This window comes from Myxocyprinus asiaticus, chromosome 39, assembly GCF_019703515.2.
Source record: "Myxocyprinus asiaticus isolate MX2 ecotype Aquarium Trade chromosome 39, UBuf_Myxa_2, whole genome shotgun sequence".
Lineage (NCBI taxonomy): Eukaryota > Metazoa > Chordata > Actinopteri > Cypriniformes > Catostomidae > Myxocyprinus > Myxocyprinus asiaticus.
Window position 1 is genome coordinate 14,638,387 of NC_059382.1, and position 22,707 is coordinate 14,661,093.

At 40.1% G+C, this 22,707-nt stretch overlaps 1 protein-coding gene across 3 annotated transcripts in view; it reads right to left on the bottom strand.

Annotated features, from left to right (window-relative positions):
- LOC127429875 (unconventional myosin-Ic-like) overlaps positions 1-22,707 on the bottom strand; it is a 68,638-nt gene that overhangs the window by 39,931 nt on the left and 6,000 nt on the right. Inside the window, exon 1 of one of the 3 annotated variants that reach the window (XM_051679192.1) lies at positions 21,494-21,816. The exons of the other annotated variants lie outside the window; for them this stretch is intronic. The gene's annotated coding sequence lies outside the window, so the exon portion shown is untranslated. Of the gene's footprint in view, positions 1-21,493; positions 21,817-22,707 lie in introns of those variants that run through there. 3 annotated transcript variants of the gene reach the window in all.

Sequence of the window (22,707 nt, forward strand, 5' to 3'; positions counted from 1 at the left end):
AGATAGGGAACAGTCAAGGAGGCAAGATTGATGTGCTCTGTCTTGGCTCAGTTGCAAGAAAAAGAAAAATGGGCCATGTGCACTTCGCAGTGCACAGGTCACATTCACTTGTAATTATGGTGGTATACTTCATGAGTTTATAGCCTGATGTCATGGACATATAACTTTAACATACAGCTTTATCAATAGGTCTGATTTATAGCTATTTGCTTTGTTTGATAAACACCAATAGAAAGAGACAGAACAGATAAACAGAACAGTAAGACCAAGACTGCTGTATTTATACAGCTGAGAAGTTTCAGAGGGGCAAGAGTCTTATGAAAGATCTCTACTAATCATCAACAAGACGCTTTGAAAAACTGGCTTCTAATGCCTACTTAGAGAGAGAGAGAGAGAGAGAGAGAGAGAGAGAGAGAGCACGTCAGCAGAAAGTCATGCAGGTTTGGAACAACAAGAGGGTGAGAAACTAATGCCAGAACTTTCATTTTTGGCCGAACTATACCTTTAACCAAGGTACCTGTAGCCCACTGGTGCTAACAGCAATGCCAAGGTAATTGGTTCGATTCCAAGGGAACATGCATAGTAATAATGTAAACCTTGAATGCACTTTAAGTCACTTTGAATAAAACTGTCCTGCAATTGATGATGTAAAATGGAAACGTACAATGCAAGGTCACTACAAATGCTCATACAGAGCAGTGCCCTCTACTGGACACTCCAAATTACATAATTTTGCATAGAGATCTATGAAATGGACTACTCTCTTACAACCAGGTTTGTTAAGGCTTTCTATAATATCTGAGAACAGCAGTATGTCATGTTAAAGTTGCAGTATAGACACGGTGTTAGTCTGTTGCAACAATGAATGCTAATAAATCCTCCTATTTTCTGTCTCTACTATCAATCTCTCATTTCCGCATGCTCCTTCTCCCACTTACGTATGCCAGTTGAATCAGAGACCCCAACTGCTGGAATCGGAGTAATATTTTCCAGACAGTGTGAGCTGCTCTCTCTCTCTCTCTCTCTCTCTCTCTCTCTCTTATCTGGGAACACTGATTTTACAGTGTAACAGAAGCAGGGAACAGCTATGTCACTGAGCACTATACACTACCAGTCAAATGTTTGGATGCGCCTTTTCATTCCTTACTATTACATTTTGGATGGATGTATGGGAATTATGTAGTTACCAAAAATGTTAAACATATCAAAATATTTGAACTTCTTCCAAGTAGCCACCCTTTGCCTAAATTACAACTGTTTACACTCTGGCTTTAGCATGTTTTCTCGTCATTGAAAAAAAAAAAAAGCAGCTTTGTAAAGAAATAAATACGTTGGGACAATTTATATTTGTCTACAAAACTAATTTCAATTTTGTACATGCCCTGCTATCATTACAGTATGTGTACAATAAAACTTTATGAATTTATGATGAGCAGCTGCGGTCAATGGATTACAATGGTTGTCAGCGAAACAAGATAAACAAACAACAGTTCCAAATCATCCCATTTTTTGATCTCTCAGGTCACTTTGATCATGTCCATCTTTCAAAACATGACATATTGCATTCCTTTGATCTCTGGCAATAATGACATTTAACAGTGCTCCACCTTACTGTACATTGCTACAGAACTGAGCGAAATATGACAGTGCAAAGCTCTACTGAAAAAAAGAAGAAAAACAAAGAAACAGAACACAGACAGGAATTGTTCAGGAATCATTTAGGCCTACTCACCCAAAACCAATCTTTTATGGGCATTCTGCAAAATCTCCTTTTGTGTTCCATGGAAGAAATCATACAGGTTTGGAACAACATGAGGGTGAGTACAATGATAGAATTTTCATTTTTGAAAACTTACGGCAGTCAGACAGAGTGTCCCAGACTCTGTGGGCTCAAAGTCACCCTACAGGTCACTGGAAGAGTACATCGCACATCCTCACATGGCCTTCTTGCAGATAAACTAACACTCAGAGGTTTTGTTTGTTACGTGAGGGGTTCTGGTCTTTAGAATGGTCAAATTACATCCGTGGGAAATCACTAATGGAACTGTGGCTTATTTTCCCAGCACGCATGCCTGTCGTGTTCTCACCCTATTTGTTCTCATGTTGGCCACTTTTAGGCCTCTTTCCTTTACTTACTCTCAATAACTCAATCTGCAGAATACATACTTCTGTGTGCAGAATCTTCTTATTTGCTGCCTCCCAATTCACATACGTATACTATGCACTAAAAAGGGCTTTTCACACTACATGTAACCCCGGGTTATCTTCATTCTAAACCCCGCTTTTAACACAGGGTAAAGCAACATTTCATACTCGTAATTTCAAAAGGGGGTTAGCACCACTTTTTACCCAGTGTTAAACCCTGGTCCAGAGCAGGGTTAGCACCGCTTTGAGGGGTTAACCCCATGTTGCGATGCCAAAGGTATACAGTGTGAAACGATGCAGTGTTAGAATGTTTCAGAAAGTTTCAGACAACCAATCATATAAAGCCTCGGTACTTACCTCATTAAATATTAATGCGCTTTGTACCATCGCTGAAACTTTCAGGAGCTGTTTACGTTCTGCGTCTGAGGGAAACCGGTAAAGTGTCGAACAGTGGTAGCAAACGCGATAACTGGCGAGATGAAGAGACAGTATTCCGTGTTTTCGTGGCATATTTCAGAAGACGAAAGACACACAGAGCAGATTTGCTTGGAATTTTGGATTTCCACAGAAGAGCAGAGCATCTCCATTGACAGATGGCATGTCTGTCGCGAGCTATTTTCCTCCAATCATTGTTATTGACACCGCAAATATGCAAATAAGCACGTTACCGTTATGCTTGTTATGTGGGGAAAAAAAATCCAACAGTCAAACAGTTCAAATGTAATGTAAATTCAAGTGCTTTATAAGTCTGTAAAAATTCTCTAGCAACCACCTAGAAGTTCAGAACAGCTTAGCAGCTGTTTAGCAATTGCCAAGCAACCACTTTGAAAATCTTAGCAACTGCCCAGCAACTGCCTAGAAACCACACAGAACAGCTTATCAAGCTTCTAGCAACTGCCTAAGTGCAACATATTAGCAACCACATAGTAATGCCAACCACTCAGAATACCTTAGCAACAGATAAGCAAATGTCTAGCAACTCCCTAGCAACCACCATGAACATGCTTGTGATGTTAACCTCCAACTGTCAAACAGATCAAATGTAAACATAAAGCCTTTATCAATCTGTATCTATCAATTCTCTAGCAACCACCAGAACAGCTTAGCAACCATCTAAAACTGCCTAGCAACCACTTAGCAACACCCTAGCAGCCATCCAAATCATCTTAGAAACCGTTAAGCAATGCCCTAGAAACCATTCAGAACACCTTAGCAACTGATTAGCAACAGCCTAGCAATTACCAAGAACACCTTAGCAACAGCCTAGCAGCCCCCTGGCAACCACCCAGAACACCTTAGCAAATACATGGCTTTCAAATTTGAAATCACTCTTCAAATTGTGTTTACTAATGTAAATACTCAAGATCTAAATAACCTTTACACCTGTTGGCTTTTAAAAAAAAATAATTTATTTTTTTTACTTTCAGGCAAGGCTTTGTCGAACCAATATCAAAGTTTTTCTTCATCAACGTCACAAAAAATAATTTAGTTTTTAAAGCCCCTATTGGGGACGTCAGTGCATGCTGCTCAGCACATGCTCTCCATGCTTAACTTTTCTACTCTCCTCCTTCTGACGGCCACACAGTGGTGAGTCATAGTTCAGACACTGGACACCTCTATGTCTGCCTCCGATCTCTCATAAATGCTCTGGAAATTCAATCAAGCCAAGCACAAACAAATCAAAACAAATTTTCAATCCCTTTTGTTCCTGACCACAACCATTTTTATCTGTCCACGTGAGTTTATTTGGAATTGGATCCTCGTGAATGCCTAACAATGTGGGTGAGAGGCATTTTAATTCAAATTGTGTGTTATGAGAATTATGAAAATGTTTGGTCTTTGTACATACTCAAACCCTCCCCTTCTCTCCTTCTTTCTTCTCTATTTCTGCCCCTCCCTCCTTCTCTCCGCCTACTCTGTCACAAGCCTATTTATACTCTCACACCAGGACAGGTCTATTTGTAGAAATTGTTGTGTCGCACTGAGAATCCTACACTGAGGCAGAAGATCAAAGCTATAAACTGCCATAAGCAGCGAGTCACTCTAACAGCACAATGGATCCACTGGCCAGGGATGAGGATTAAAAGGAATAGAAAGGGAGGAGATCCAAAGTTTGATGAATGAACTTGAAACCTTGGTTCCGGCTGGGTCTAACTGGAGGAGTTCAGAGCTTGCAATACACTTCCTCTCTGTTGACCACTAACTCAATACTTCTAACAGCAGAAAAAAAATCATAAACTCTGCATCTCTAACAACATAAAGCAGGTTCTTTCACTATTGCTGTGTTTTTTTCTTTCACTTTCTTCCTTTAGTTTTTAAAGAAACAGTTGACCCTAAAATAATAATAATAAAAAAAATTAAAAAAAGGAATGATTTATTCCCTGCTTGTTTAAAGCAATTATAATGAATGTGGCAAGCAACATAAAAGTATAATAAAAGTAGTCGTATGTCTTTTGAAGCATAGAATAGAATTTGTGTGATAAACTGACCGGAATTTAAGTTATTCAGTGGCTGACTCGTATGGATACTTTTATGGTGCTTTTGCATTCTATTTAAGGCTTGAAAGCGTCAGTCCAGATTTACTGTAATTGCATGGAACAAAGTATTCCTCCTTTTGTCTTCCACGGAAAAAATAAAGTCATACAGATTTGGAACACATGAAAATGAGTAAACAATGCCTGAATTTTCATTTGGTGAACTATTCCTTTAAGACTCTCCCTGGGAATTTGGTCGCAAAGAAAATGCACAATTCATCTTTCTTTGTTTACTAATGTGTCAGGGCCTTGAGCAATGGAAGTAGTGAGAAAAGCCTGATACTGGAAAAAGCCCACAGGCATCATAGGATGGGAGTAAACGTAAGAAAAAAAAATGGAGAACGGAACAGTTTTGCAAAACAAACTGCAATGATTACATTTATAAGACCTGTGGAGGGAGGTAGTGAGGGGACTTATGGGACACCCATGAGACATGTTTGAAAGGGAGTACATGAGGGAGGGAGCGAGGGAAGTATATGATGGAGAGAAAAAAAATACAAAGGGAAAGATGAGAATGTGGAAGTGCTGTGATGTCAAAAAAGAAGAATGCAATACATGTGGGTGTTAAACAGTCAGCACAGAACTGGGACAGCAAGGATGAGAATGAGTGATTTAAAGAGTCACTGCTATGTAGTAATCAGAAGATATAACGCTTTGTTGTGATATAACTAAACAAGGTCACTGTGCTACATGCAATTCAGGAAGTTATTTGTTGACTAAGAAAGTAAAGCACACTCAGACTTGGATCATAGTTTCACATTGATTCTTTCTTCTCTCTATCTCGTTTCCTCTCATCTCTGGGCTTTTTGAGCTATCATACATCACCTCACATGGTAGTGTGAGTGTCGGTTTTACCCCACTGAACCGAACATATTTTCAGAGGACTTTGGCCAGAAACATACTTAACAAAAGACCGCAAATGCTGACACGAATGCTCGACCAATGCACGGTCCTGCTGAACATACTTCATATGACTTCTTGCAATACTGTGGTGGTATCAAACCTCAGTGCTCTAGGGGGTGATAGAATTGCCATAAAATTTTTGCACCATTAAAATGGATGGACTGTTATTCAGGTAGTTAACAAAAAATGTGTTTCTATGGCTGGGTACCGATTTGAATCGATTCCGATTCACAAGCTATAAATTTGATTCGATTATGATTCCGATTCGATATCGATTCATATGGGTATATTTCAGTTATAATGTCACTTTTTCTTACATATGAAATAAATTCTCTCCCAGCTAATTACGTGAATTATACAGGGGACTTTCTAACTAGGTACAATTTGAAAATATTATTTTTACAAATTATATTTTATTAGTTTTTCATCATTTTGATTTTAGCTTTTTAAAAATGAACAAATCAATGTATTTAATCAATAAATATATTATATAGCATATATTTTGTTACATTTCTATTGTTTAATTGCATAATTTGTACTATTTACAGGTATTTACATTTATTTGTTGAACACGTGTTAAAAACCGGTACTGTCTCTTTAAGGGAACCCTGTATTTCTGTAAACAGCGTCTTTACATAAGCACATGTTAACTAGAGAGACTCGAATGGCTTTATCTCATCTGTACTATGCCTAATTAGAATTAAATGCTTCATTTTTGTTGTTTATGATCAACAACCGACTGTAAAGAATTAAAAAGGGTATTAAAAGATACATTATTCAGAGACAAATGGGTTGAGTGAATCTCGTCTTTGGACACACAATGAACGGAACAACTTTTACTCTCAACACGCAGTGAAAGGATCTCTCTGCTGAATACTCCACCACTATATTTCACAATTAATTCACTGGTGAGTGAAATCTAAACATTTACCAGCCAATTGCCAAATATATATATATATATATATATATATATATATAAAAAATTATCATTTTTATTTTTTATTTTCTCCCCTTCTTCTCCCCAATTTGGAATGCCCAATTCCCAAAGTCCTTGTGGTGGTGTAGTGACTCGCCTCAATCCGGGTGGCGGAGGACGAATCTCAGTTGCCTCCACGTCTGAGACCGTAAATCTGCACATCTTATCACATGGCTTGTTGAGCACGTTACCACGGAGACATAGCGCGTGTGGAGGCTTCACGCTATTCTTCGCGGCATCCACGCACAACTCACCACAAGCCCCACCAAGCGCGAACCACATTATAGCGACCACAAGGAGATTACCCCATGTGACTCTACCCTCCCTAGCAACCGGGCCAATTTGGTTGCTTAGGAGACCTGGCTGGAGTCACTCAGTACGACCTGGATTCAAACTCACGACTACAGGGGTGGTAGTCAGCATCTTTACTCGCTGAGCTACCCATGCCCCCAACATATACATTTTTAGTCGCATAGCGCGAAATTTGGTTGCAAATGCAAGTGATTTCCTCTCATTGTAGTGGAGGGCTGCGCATAGAGTAAAAGATCGATCTTGGGATTTAAGAATCGATATCGAGATAGTTCAAATGAAGATCGTGATGCATCTGATATTTTTACCCACCCTTAGTAGTTTCACAAACTTTAACTTTGCTCCAAACTGTTGCTCCGCCATGACAGTAGTTGACCTGAAAAAGAAAATTGTCTGTAGAAGAAGACAGTTTACTCAAAAGCTATTGTGCCCCTTGTGGCAACACTGAGAATGCAACACCTACTTGTGTTTTGAATTGTCATCAGACACAAAAAGATTAAAATCGAGCTTGAGTACCAAAAAGTGTTTGCGTTGTACTTGCATAGAGTATGTTTCAGGTCTTAAGGCCTACTTTGGTTTTCCATGTGCTGGTACATCCTGCATGGAACCAGAGATGATCTAAACAGGCATACACATTTTCCATAAAGGTAGTTTTCCCTTTTTTTTTTTTTTTTTCTCCAAAGGCAGTGCTGTGGTCAGTTTCCTTAAAAGTTCCAAGAAGGAATACTCCTTTTCACTTCTCCAACAGAAGTGGGTTGATGTATGAGGGAAGAAATCTACAGTGAAAGAACATTAATCATACTATTCCAGCTCTCTTTTCAAGCTCTAGTGGATGGAAATGAGTTGGGTCACACCCACTTTGGCAACAGCCAATAGGTGAAGAGGGAGGTGTGGATTGAAAGGACCAGCATTACATTATTGCAGTGCCCAATTTTTTCTCACCTCTGTTGAAAAAAAGTTGCACTGAAGTATAAGCAGGCAAAACTGTACTCGTTGCAAAGGAACTCCAAATATCCTACTTACCCAGAAGCCTGGGTCCAACCCACAACCAGCCCTCCTTTTTCCAGGACTGGTCTAGGAGCACGGTACAGTACTGTGCCTCAGCAATGGGAGATCCATTAAGCGTTCATATACAGCAGCTGGGTTGGCAATGCTGAGGCCTTAGTCTCCTCCTCCATGAGTTTAGAATACCCACAATCCCTTATAAGGGCAAGTTATTTCTTTGAGCGTGGGAATTCTCTATCCAATGCTGAGCAGATGGAGGCTGGAACACTGATGACACTGCTATATCCTCCCTCCCTCTCTCCTTCTCAGACCTCTAACAAACTGTGTTTATGACTTCGGGCACCTACACACTAGAGAAATCTCTGATGGAGCGTTTGACGGATTGGAATGCGTAAGATGCGTTTTGATGGTGTGGAAAGTGCCGGGTCAGTTTGAAACCAAGCGGGAATGCAGCCAATTGGATTTCCAAAAGATAACTGTACCAGCCTCTCTGAAATTTTCATTGGTCAGCGAATGCCTACGTCAGAGTGTGTTGCAACAAAAGGCGGTGAATTACTTTTACAAACCCTTATGTTTTTCCTTGCGACACACACTCACCATTGAAATCAATGGATTTTCAGCATTCTACAAGTACTTTTTCATCAACAGGCCCAACGGGTCTGAGCATGGTGACTAATGGTTCCAGTAATATTTCCACTTGATCACGATTTGGTACAGTACAACTAAAAACCACTCCCGACCTGGATTTTTTAGCATGGTTAGCTAACCATCCACAGGACAGAGAACCATGCTGGTAGAAGGCTTGTAGTGACGTAGCAAATCATGATTGGTCACTGGCTCAATCAGTCCTTTCTAATCTCGATTTCACTGCACCATAATGTAAAAAGAAACCATAAACATGCCAACAGGCCCTGGATCTGTACAGAATGGCATGGCTCCACCACAAGAATTGTTCAGCCCGATGGTGGAAAAGTAGCTTATGACTAAGGATGTGCGCTACGACTAATTTGACTGTCGTTTAAACGGAAGTTTTGTAACCAACTAGTCGACTAGTCTAAAGAGAAACCAACCTTCAGAAAACAATTTAAAAAATTTTTATGTGACCCATTTAAAATACTTAATCTATTCCAAATCCGATGCTAAATTCCACTGAAAAGGAGCATTTATCTGCGACGTGCTCGCCTTGAATTATGATCATTGTACTTTAAATATAGAACATGACACGCATTCACTGAAACAACGTTAGCGAATATTTAACAGGCATATTTATTGAAAACAATTGAATAGTGCAGGATCAATGGAACAACCCTAAAAGCCTGTTCTAAACGAAAATCACCAAGTAAAAGTTACTTAACATATTAAAACAGTCAGGACATTGTTGAAAATAATTAACAGGTAGACTAAGCCAAACCAATGAGAGAGCAAAAAATGCGCTGAAAAGTTGCACGTATTTCTTCGGTAAAGAACGTCAACCAATAACAGTTAAAAAAAGTAGCTATAGGATAGAAAAAAATAGGCCTGTGATGTAGCCTACAATAAACCTAATGTATTCTAAACATGACGTGCACACAGAATAAAATATAGTTTAACCCGTTAAGCAGTCCGCACCTCATTGAAAATAGCCTTCTTAATCAGCAGATTAAAAAAAAAAGAAAATGGCATACCTAGCCTAAAACAGTTATTTTCTAGGCTACTTACTCAAAAGAATACATTTTTGGATGAGCAAAATTAATACGTCAACATGGTCCGGTGAAATACGGGACTTGACTCACCTGAGGCGTCTATCCTGCACTTGAAAAGCCTGCTCAGCGGAAAAATAACATCCAAGCATGCACAGATATAAAGAAGACTCAAATGTGAAAACATCCATAGGGACTTTCAAACATTTGGAAAGCCAATTCCCGCACCACCGAATTGATTTTATAACTACTTTGCTGAGTTTTCTTGTCTAGTGAGAGGACATTTTCCTGCACGCGCCGCGAGTGAGAGAGGGAAGACGCACGCGCAGCCTGAGGTGAAATTAAACTCTGTATCTGCTCCAGAAATTCTCTTTTTTAAATAATATTTGTATTATTAATTCTATTTAAAATATGTAACATTAATATGACAGTAATTTAAATGCAGCCTATGTAAAAATATAAAGCCAAACGTAAATGTGTAAAAATGATGATCAGTTTAATGGGGGGGAAATATTAACCGACTAGTAAGTCCAGTGTCGACTAGCAGCATCAGAACCGTTTAGTCGACTAGTCTCGCACATCCCTACTCATGACACAGTGCAAACTTTAGTGCGTAGGCCGCCACAGTCTTGAGTATGAGTTAATGAAGCACAAATATCCGAGATCTCTTTCTCAGGTCAAATCAAGGCTGTAGAGCTGTCAGTGTTAAATTAGAGATTTTGATATTTAACTTTCAACAACACATCCACTGGAAATGGACTGCATAACAATCCTTGAAGATGCTGCCAAAATACCCATGATGGACCATTCTGTTTGCATTGTTTTCCGCTTTTTCGGGGGTCTGCGATCATCAACAATTGGACCGTTTCTCAAAAACAAAGAACATTTGCAGATAAAGGTGACATTACTTATTTCTTATAATTTTATAATTGTGTGTAATTGTTAAGTAATTACAAAAATAGTTAACCATAGTTTTGCCATGGTTAATTGTGTGGTAACTATGGTTTAACTAAATCCCATGGTTAAACTATAGTTACTGTAGTGAAACCATGGTTACATTTTGTAAGGGTAAACAAAACAGAAGTTTAATAATTTTCTGTTTAGGCTCACAATTGTAAAAAAAAATAAATACATAAATAATAATAATAATAAATGAAGAATTATTTTAAATTATATTTTAAAATACCCATTTTATCCCAAGAACTCACAAAAAATCAATTTAATAGAAGTACCTGTATTGGTATCGTTATAGATGATATTGGACTTGAAATTATTGGTATTGGATCTAAAAGATAATAAGTGGTCCTATTCCTAGTCAACAGTCCCCTAAGAAAGTGTGACTTAAGACAATCAATCACTGCAACCAGAATTAAACAACTTTATGCATATGATGTACTGGGTCCATTTGAGCATGTAGAAATGCAGCTCTATTAATCTGTGGGATAAAATGCTTCTTGAGAGCCAACCTCTGACGAAGGGAACCAAAGCCAGGATGAAGCAAACTGCTTGGAATCACATTGTGAGAATCTTTCCCTCCCTAAGGACAACAATGAAAGGTCAAGACAATCTATTGCAACATCTCAGCTATGATAGAGAATGACACCATTATTTCAGTATCCAGCATGGCTCAAATGCAAGTCATGCGGTGAGGGTATCACTACACACAGAGACAATTTGGCATGACCAAATGCTGTGGCAACCACAACAATATCATTAACAAGGGCCAAAAAGCCACCACGCCCATTCATTCCACACATTTCAGACATAATTATGAGATACCAGCAAGTCCCTTAGGGAAAAGCAAAAGGACAAACGCCCTTCAGCCATGTAAATGCTGACATAATGGGAGCATGCATAGACACACTCAACAGAACATAGTATATAGCAGAACAATTACATCTGCTTAGTTCTTTAGACTATTATCTATTACAACAAATCAAGTTATAAAAGGCATCATAACTTCCCATCCTCTCTAATGAAATAAAATGCATATAAAGATTCTTTATTGTCTGGGAGAGCTTATGACTACATGTCTTTTAAGACACTCCAAGTCTGAAAACAACTGCCATGTCTAGGAAATGAACTGCTTTAATGAGGTGTTGTAAGTATATTAAATCTAATCGCACTTAAACATGCCAGGACTCAGTTTTGCACATACTTTCCTAATATCTGCTGCTATATTACCCACATCAATGTACAACAGCATTCCTAATATATATAAAAAATTATTATTTTTTTTATTTATTTTTTTTACAAAGGCCTTCTTTTGACCTGTGCGAAGGTTAACTATGCCAATATGCTTTCACTTTACATCAGTGCGAAACATTATGATGGCCAACTTCTATGGCCATTATAGCTGACATTTAGTGTCAAGACAACAAATAATTAGTGGACACTCTTAATGAAGAATCTGATTTATGTTAACCTAATTCTAAGATACAATTATGATACTAATACGATACCTTATTATACCTTATTGATACCAATTCTATGCCACAGCAAAATCTAGTATGAGCCAGAGCATGTGAGCAGAGCGGAGCGTTGAGCGGAGTGGTGGAATTATCACCTGAGTGGAGAGCGCCTTTTTGAAGACTCCGCTCCGCTCGCTCAGGCCGCTCAGTGCTGCTTGCTCAACCCAGAACGCGCTTCGTGATATGCTGGTTTGGAAATCTGCGAAATAAGCAATAGGCCTGAGGTTATGGAGCTCAAACATTGTTTTAGTGAAGTTGCAAACCTTATAACCTAAATAAATGCAAAGTATAAATCAAAGCTAAGAATGAGGAAATCGAAAGGGAGTGTGGACTGTGGAGAGACCATGAGAATTAGCAAATATTCCTTTTGGAATCATACGAGTCACATTGCCAGAGTGCACGAGGATGGTGTCCTTGCTAATAAGGACACATGGTGAAGGCTAAAATGTTAATTTTTGGACGTATTTGCAGTCTGTAAACCATTCACACCTGTGACACATTGATGTGCCTCTAATTACTTTTCTTTTGTCTAGTGACTAATGCTCCTATCTGTCTGCCATAGTAACACTCATATTATATATGTAAATGTATCCACCCAACACCAATCTTTGCAGTAGCAATAAATGCCTTTCTTTAATAAAACAGGTATAAAAAAAGTTTTATTTTTTTACACTATTTTTACACATTCCATCATAAAGAATGTGGACTCAAGATGGCGCCAAGTATGGCTGTTGTGTTGCGAGCACCGACACAACATTGCAGTTTTTTGTTTGTTTTGTTTACAATTCTTATGTTTTTTGTCTTGGATGTTGTCTGCCTTATTGTCTACGACAGACAAACACTTTTGGACATTGGTTCTGCAACTGCACACCATAAACCGGACTTCAAATTCATCAATGCCAAGCCGCTGTTTACAAACACGCCAGCGAAGCCCTTTGTCTGGGCAGCCCGGCCGTGGAAACGCAGAAGGATAAGGGGAAGGAGAGCCAGCGTTCTCATCAGAGTAAGACGTCGCACAAATAAACCCCCGCTACCCAGTATTCTACTGGCAAATGTTCAGTCTCTGGACAACAAGCTCTGCAAGCTGAGAGCGCGGATCTCTTTCCAATGAGAGACGAGGGACTGCTGCATTATCTGCCTTACAGAAACATGGAAGTCTGCTGAGATTCCAGATTCAGCCATCGAACCCGCAGGGTTGTCCGTGCACCGGGCGGACAGAGCGAAAGACCTCTCAGGTAAAAGCAGAGGTGGTGGTGTATGTTTTATGATCAAAGAATCCTGGTGTGATCAGAGGAACGTACAGTCTTTCTGCTCTCCTGATCTGGAATTTCTCATGCTTCTGTGTCGACCATTCTGGCTACTGAGGGAATTCACAGCGGTCATTATCACTGCTGTGAACATCCCGCCAGAAGCCGACCGATCATTGTGACCGGGGACTTTAACAAAGTCAATTTAAAATCAAATCGCACCAAAATACCACCAACACATCAGTTTAAACACATGAGGGGACCGGGTTTTGGACCACTGCTACTCTCCCTTCCGGGATGGCTACAAATCCCTCCCCCACCCCACCATTTGGCAAATCGGACTACTCTTCCATTCTGCTTCTGCCCGCTTACAGGCAGAAACTGAAACAGGAAGCACCCACTCTCAGAACGATCCAGTGCTGGACGGACCAATCAGATTCTATGCTACAAGACTGTTTTGATCACGCGGACTGGGATATGTTCCGGTCCGCCTCTGATGACGACATCAAGGTTTACGCTGATAACGTAACGTGTTTCATCAGAAAGTGCGTAGAGGATGTTATTCTGACCAAAACAATACGGATCTACCCCAACCAGAAGCCATGGATAAATAGCGATGTTCACGCGGCACTTGATGCGCGGACCTCCGCTTTTAATTCCGGGAACGCAGAGGAGCATAAACAAGCCAGTTATACCCTCCACAAAACTATCAGAGCAGCAAAAAGCCAGTACAGGGACAAGATTGAAGGACAGTTTAACACCACCAACTCTAGAAGCATGTGGCAGGGAATTAATATCATCATGGACTTTAAAGGGAATAAAAACTCCACCGTGAACACCGCTGCCTCTCTCCCGGATGAGCTAAATACTTTTTATGCTCGTTTCGAGGGAAATAACACCGCCCTCACAGAGACAGCTCTCGCGGCCGAAGCTACAGAGGTTAGTTCACTCTCCGTCTCTGTAGCGGATGTAAACCGATCCTTCCGACGGGTGAATATCTGTAAAGCCGCGGGTCCAGACGGCATTCCGGGCCGTGTCATCAGAGTGTGCACGAACCAACTGGCTGGTGTTTTTATGGACATTTTTAACCTTTCCCTCTCCTTATCAGTGGTCCCCACATGCTTTAAAACGTCCACCATTGTGCCTGTACCAAAGCAATCCAAAATCACTTGCTTAAATGACTGGCGTCCTGTTGCTCTGACCCCCATCATCAGCGAATGCTTTGAGAGACTAATCAGAGATTACATCTGCTCTGTGTTGCCTCCCTCACTGGACCCACTGCAGTTTGCTTACCGCAACAACTGCTCCACTGATAATGCCATTGCATCTACACTGCACACTGCTCTCTCCCACCTGGAAAAAAGGAACACTTATGTGAGAATGCAGTTTGTAGACTACAGCTCAGCATTCAACACCATTGTGCCCTCCAAGCTTGATGTGAAACTCCGGGCTTTGGGCTTAAACAGATCACTGTGCAGCTGGATCCTGGACTTTCTGTCAAGTGACACCAGGTGGTTAGAATGGGCAGCAACATCTCCTCATCACTGACCCTCAACACTGAAGCCCCACAGGGCTGTGTTCTCAGCCCACTCCTGTATTCCCTGTACACACATGACTGTGTGGCAACACACAGCTCCAATGCCATCATTACGTTTGCTGTTGATACGACGGTGGTAGGTCTGATCACTGACATTGATGAAACAGCCTACAGAGAGGAGGTGCACACTCTGACACGCTGGTGTAACCTCTCCCTCAACGTCAGCATGACAAAGGAGCATGTGATGGACTTCAGGAGAAAAGACAGAGAACACAGCCCCATCACCATCAATGGAGCACTGGTGGAGAGAGTCAGCAGCTTCAAGTTTCTCAGTGTCCACATCACTGAGGAACTCACATGGTCCGTCCACACTGAGGCCATTGTGAAGAAGGCTCATCAGCGCCTCTTCTTCCTGAGACGGCTGAGGAAGTTTGGAATGAACTGCCACATCCTCACACAGTTCTACACCAGCACTGTAGAGAGCATCCTGACTGGCTGCATCACTGCCTGGTACGGCAATAGCACCGCCCACAACCGCAAAGCACTGCAAAGGGTGGTGCGAACTGCCACACACATCATCAGAGGTGAGCTTCCATCCCTCCAGGACATATATACCAGGCGGTGTGTGAAAAAAGCTCGGAGGATCAGAGACTCCAGCCACCCGAGCCATGGGCTGCTCTCACTGCTACCATCAGGCAGGTGGTATCGCAGCATCAGGACCCACACCAGCCGACTCCATGACAGCTTCTTCCCCCAAGCAATCAGACTTTTGAACTCTTGATCTCTCACGATCAAAATACATCAGCACTGCACTTTATTAATCTTACACCGGACTGTCATAAATGATATTCTCTCTTAACAACACACTGGCAACTGACTATCAACCCGACAGCCTGAATGTCAATACAGTACAAAACAACCTACTGTATATTTTATATACTATATATACTATTTTTATTGTATAATGTGTATTCTATGTTGTGTATTGTATACTGTACATTGTATATTATTATATGTATATTGTGTTGTGTGTAATTATGTGTATATTAGATATGTAAATTGTGTTGTGTAAATCTGATGTTTATTGTAAATTGGTATATGTCTCATCACTATCATGAATGCTATGTTGCTCGGAACTGCACCCAAGACTTTCACCCACTATTGCACTTGTGTATATGGTTGTGTGACAATAAAAGTGATTTAATTTGATTTGAAATACAATAAAAGAGAGTAACAGATGCATACTATGGCCAAAGTCAGCATGCTAGCATTAGCGCTCTGAATGCAGGACGTAAATTATTATTATTATTTTTTATTTCTTCCAATTTGGAATGCCCAATTCCCAATGTGCTTTTAAGTCCTCATGGTCGCGTAGTGATTCACCTCAATCCAGGTGGTGGAGGACGAATCTCAGTTGCCTCCACGTCTGAGACCGTCAATCTGCGCATCTTATCACGTGGCTTTTTGAGCGCGTTACCACAGAGACATAGCGCATGTGGAGGCTTCACGCCATCCACGCTCAACTCACCACGTGCCCCACCGAGAACGAACCACATTATAGCGACCACGAGGAGGTTACCCCATATGACTCTACCCTCCCTAGCAACCGGGCCAATTTGGTTGCTTAGGAGACCTGGCTGGAGTCACTCAGCACGTCCTGGGATTCAAACTAGCGAACTCCAGGGGTGGTAGCCAGCGTCTTTTACCACTGAGCTACCCAGGCCCCCGCAGGACGTAAACTTTAAAAATTACACATTATCTAGTGCACACACAGTATCTTACCTGTAGACAACCCTTATATTTTCTTTATCATCCTTTTATTCACAACATCGTTATTATTCTCTGCACCAAAATCAATGCTTAAAGAATGTAAGAAATGCACGTGGCTGTAAAGTTTCTCATGTTGTTATGCCTATTATGTGCAGGCTTCGTGGTTCTGTGGCACACAGTGCCAAGCATTACCCAGCAATATACAGCATTTGAAGCAGGTACTGCCCAATGCTTGAGCAAAGATAACAAGAGTAAGGTCAACTACTTGTGAGCAGCAAAACTGGATATATGCTGCCATCTATTCCTTCATAATCATGTTAACATTGCTGTCCTCTATACTTCTTTATGTATCAATTATCATTGATTTTCCATTCACCTCCGCTATGACAATACATTTATCAATGGTCAACAACTCTGAAACTTTCAGGTATGATATGCATATTCCTCCCTCCCCGTTTCATTTCTGTGGTCTGGGTGCAAGGCCACACTTATCTAAATGCCAGAGAGAGCTTAGTTAAAAGTTAACCCATGCCTTCCAGACTTCAATAAGTGGTTGTAAGAAGTGAAGGGTTTGTAAATGTCAGCTCACTTCAAAGGTTTTTGATAAAGAACATTAAACTCGGTCTTGATTTATCCTGACCATTTAACAGGTTGTCTACATGTGAAGGATGGTACCATGACCATGTAGGTACAAATCTGCAGTATACATGGGTTCAGAACAAGGGTAACACCTAGACTGGCTTCCAGTCTCGTGCTTTAAAGGGCACTGTGGTTCTGTGCACAGTGTGCACAGGTCACAAAGGTCACCAGGTCTCAGAATGGAACACCAGGAAATAATGTGACTCTATGTGACACACACATTGATCATACCTGTGAAGCAGATAAGCTGGAACACAATGAATTAGAATAAATAATAAACCACTTTTCTGCACTTACAAGTATCACTAGTTATGGATGTCTTATTTAGTGATTAATCTGCCAACATTTGGTTATTTTGAGAGCCATCGGCCAATAACTGTGCCCGCTTGGCCACCTAACAGAAGTCATTTTGCTTAAGTGTCAGTTTCAAAATCTACAAGCAGCCTTCTCAATATTTATAAAAAATAAATAAATAAATAAAACATCTGTTTTCAAGTATTTTTTGTGAATTTTGAGTAAATATTGTGTATATCCAACATGATCACACAGGAAGTCGGCATGATGTATACGGGAGTTCCGGTACCCTAGGATCGGCCACATTATGCAGACTCACCAACAAGCGCCATCTCCTATCAGACATTTTTGCATCAGCTACAGTGGGTTTCCCTTCCGCTGTGGCACTATCGGAACCACAGTGCATTAGCAGCGCCGGAGACCCCGGTACGGATCCTGAGTTGAAACCAGGAAGTAATCACTTTTGCGAAATCATTGATGAGCGTGAATATTAGGTTGGATTATTCCATCTAACATAAAATTTTTACTCCATTTTAGATTACTAGTTTCAGTTTTGGGGTTTGGGTTTGGGGGTAGAGTTATTTTATAAAATATGCATTCCTCATCACTGTATTACAGCCTGTACAGCAGAAAACAGCTCACTTCACAACTCGCTTTTGGCACCCCTCCGTGGACATTTCAGGAAATGGAGCTCACACGAGCTCATATGCTCAACAATAGTTACCGCTTTGGATATTTGGGGCAGTGTTTTACATTTCGGTAAGCACAGACCGATTTCAGCTAAAGAAAAGTCAACCTACTGTTTCTGATTTCATTGTGGGATCAGACTGGTACATCTTATTTGCTAGCATTAAACTGTATCATGCAAATATGTGCATTAGCCTACATAAGTCACCCTGCTTTCTAGTTATCGGTTTCGCCATTGGAAAACCCAAATTGGTTGACAGTTAATCTAATTAGACCAACCTATTTTGCTAGTGTTTTTTTTTAATACAAAAACACACATATCCAAACCATTACATTCCATTTAATGTAAAGCCATTATAGATCTACCAATGACTCTAGGAAGTCAGAACAAAGTAAACATTAAGTTTTATCAGTCAAACAAGCATTAACAAACCAATGTGAAATATCATGAGGGCTGTTATTTCTGAGTGAAAAGATATAATCACCACTGTAATCTCATCTCTGTGCATTCCAAAAGGAATCTCTGGAAAAAGGCACGTAACCACAGCCTCAAGTTTTAATCCGTCAACTCCAGCCCAAGTGTCCACCCTTGTCAATCAGGACAAAGTATGAGCCTGGGTGAAAGGATTCCAGATGGATTAAAGAATGTCTAACACCATCAGGTTAACCAGTAGTCTGTGTATGTGTGTGAGTGTGTCAGTGAGCAAACTGAGGATCTTAAGCTTCAAAAACAACACAGTCAGCACAAAACGAGTAATGCGAGCTGGTAAACACAACCGGCAATATCAAAAGACTCAATCTATGAGAATGAGAGAAAATGTTTGACGCTGAACAAACGTGTGACTTTTCCATTCTAGTGCTAACAAAAAAGTACCCAAAAAAAAAAAAAAAAAAAAAAAAAACATGCAACTGCCTTGTTTTTTGGACAGAGCGCTATGGGAACACAATGATATTCTTTGAAGTGCCTTGGAGTACCATGTAAACACCACATTACATGAATATGGTAACTGATCAGTACCATGGTACACATGAAAGTACAGTGGTTTTACCATCTCTATTATCACCAATGGTACCAACACTTTTTGAAAGGGAGATTAAAATCAAGAATCTTGAAATTATATCTCGAAAACAAGCCATAAAGTTTAACAGCTGTAGCTAAAATTCTTCAGCCTGGCTTTGCAGTTTTTCCCTGATATGGAGCAGAATGGAGTCCAAGGGCCGGGCCCTCTATGGGAAATTTTAAGTAGAAAAGGCACAGCTAAATTAAGAAGAACAGCAGATCCTACAATGAGCTCATGACTCACCACAGGGCATGAAGACATTTACTCAAACAAGTCCACATTCTGAGAGTCTCTTATCCTCTGTAACCCTCCAGATTATAGCAAAAAATGCTTTGCTGTTCATACTGTAAACAAATATCAAGGCTAACACCACTCGTATAACCCACTGATCTCTCTGTTCCTCTGTATGCAAACATTCCAAACCCAAAAATTTAATTAAGTGATGTATCTAACTCAGTAACGTTGAGTTGAAAGGGCTGAAAAATTAGTATTTGGTAACATCAGCTGAAAAATACATTGTGAATCATTCACAATAAGACCAGGAATGTGTATTAAGTTAAGTAACATATGTAAATAGTGTCAATTTTGATTTCATGTCGACTTTAAATTAATATACTGTAATATCTTCCGCTCCAATACATTAATCCGTAGTTAATTTCTACGCCTAAAGCAGCTATGAGACCCATTTATTTTAGTGGTTTGTTAGCCCTGAGAACTTCCTGTTCTGAATATTACAGACACAGGTGTATCCCCTCTCTGGGACACATTGACAGCTGGCTGGTTGACAGCCCAGCATTGAGGGCTGGGTTTACACAGCCACAAATCCCAACAGCCCTCCCACCCTGAGCCCTAAAACCAAATATTCAGCAGCAATCTCATATCTCAACACCATAAACAGATGACGAACATAGAGTAATTGGACAATAAAGAAACAGACTAGACAAGAAGTCATAGCAGTTGATACTGCAATGGTTATTTAGTCTAAAACTGTGTACATTTCCATGCTTGGGAGTCCCATTGCTCTCAAAATATGCTCTTTTCTAAGCTCTATCCCAAGTATTTGCCTTTGACACAGCTAAAGCATTGTCATCATGTATCAGTTACAAGCCTGAGTTAATCAGTTTTGCAAACCGGATAGATCTTTGTAACCATGTAATGGCAACAGCATTTTAAAATATGAAATAATTCTTGGAAACATATACAGCACAAACAACTCTAAGTTTGACTGTTTATAGCATCATTCGCAGAGAAAGATCTGCCTTGTATAGAATCCTAATCAACTGTCAGCTCCTAATTGTTGTCAGTTGTAGTGGTTACACCACAACTCCATGTACTGTTGCACAATAAAATAGATTTGCAGCCTCCACTTGCCAGCAATCCATTTCATTTGACAAGCACATTTTCGTTAAGTTTGCAACATATGGAAACATGACAGGCACGTCAAAAACATGGGGGGAATCATGGGATGTATGGAAGGACACCTGAGGACATGACCTATCAATAACCTTAAGATGTCACCAGTGCTGTGCAGTTCAACCATATACAGGTGAAAGCAACATCCTCTTACATGCATCTTGACACATATAGTAAAGCAAACAAATGTTCTTAATGGTAGAAGCTCTGCATCTAAGGGTCATGCAGATAGCATACACCCAGTGGAATCTCTATTATGGTAGAAACAGACAGGGAGGTTAGTTTGGCATGACAGATAATTAACAGCTGGTCTCCTTCCATTCTTGCCATTCTATCTGAGTGGACAGTAAAAAATGTAGACGCCCAAATCACTCCCTAACAAATGGAGCTCAATGCAGTTTTATAAGCTTTGGAGATGGGGGTTTGTTTGTATCACCCTCATGCATTTTGAGTCAAGCCATGAAGCGGTCAGGGCAGTTTTATCTGTGAATAACCAGCAGTACAATAATAGAGGTGATATCTTTCTGAGTGCAAGTGAAAAGTAGTTTATCATATATGCACAACAGTGACTGTATCAAACAGTGAGCTTCAACGCGCCACTAATGCCCAAAAAGCTATCTAGGTAGGTAGCTCACTAGGTAGGTTCTGTGAGACAGCCACTGCCCCAAGAACAACTCAAATCAGAAAACGAAACCAATCTTAAAGTACCATTTCCGAAGAGACATTCAGCACGCTGACACACACGTGTGCATTCTAAGCTCATACGTCATGCAACGTTGTGGTTTAATTTTAAAATGGAATGAATGACGCGACAAACACTTACCTTGATCAAAGCAAGTCGACCACAACTCCCGCAATGTACGAAAAGAAAAAGTGAATTCTCGCCGGTCGGTCACTGTAATACTGCATGCACTCAAGAGAAACTCTGTAATCGTTCTCAAACGTCTGTCTCGAGCTGTAATCTGGATCTTTACCTTGTGTCTTGACCACACCGCCCCCTTATAACACTGAAAAATCTTTAAGTGTTCGCACTTACAGTAGCACACACCACTTCATTCTAAGTAGACGCAGAGAAAGTAAATACTCATGCTCATGCTCTAGTCTAGGCTGAGTAGTACCATGAGACATGTACTCAGTAATGGGTTGAAGCAAATCTCTCTCTCTCTCTCTCTCTCTCTCTCTCTCTCTCTCTCTCTCTCTCTCTCTCTCTCTCTCACACACACACACACACACACACGACAGACATTGTACCAGGAAGTTCACGACCAATAAAATGTATTTCTTGAACTTTGGCTTCATTTCAATGAAAATATGAGCGGTTTCTGTTTTTGAAAATGAAGCGGTCATTAAGCTAAATATTAGCCTGCATTTTTCATTCAGTAATGTTAACAATGTTCATAATAAAGTTTACCTTCCTCACAGAAAGAAGCAAGTGCTTTTTAAAAAACAATAACACTCGATTACGCGCGCGCGTTACTCGTATGTTGGCGTTATACCGCCCTCTACTGTCAGTATAGTTGGTATTGCACTTCAGCCCCTCTTGTCAGCACACAGCAGCACCATGAATGAATGTAGTACAATGAAATGCAAATTATCAGTCATTGCAAAATCTAATATAGATCTGCTATGATTTACTACTGAGGTTTACTGCTGGCATTATTTTGGCCTTATAAACCAGATTCACTCAGATTTGACTGCATTAATCTTGATTTTATTAACATTAAAGGGATAGTTCAGCCAATATATATATATATATATGTCATTATATACTCAACCTTGTGAACTGTAAGGGGTAATACTTTACAATAAGGCTGTATCTATTAACATTAGTTAACTACATTAGTTAACACGAGCTAACAATGAACAACACCTTTACAGCTCTTCTTAATCTTAATTTCTACATAAACTAACAAAAAAATGTAAATGTTGCAAATGATAACATTACTCTGCAAAAAATTATTTTTCTTGTTTTCCAGTAAAAAATATATAAATGTTCTTAAAACATTATTTACTTGACAAGCAAAATAACATACGATT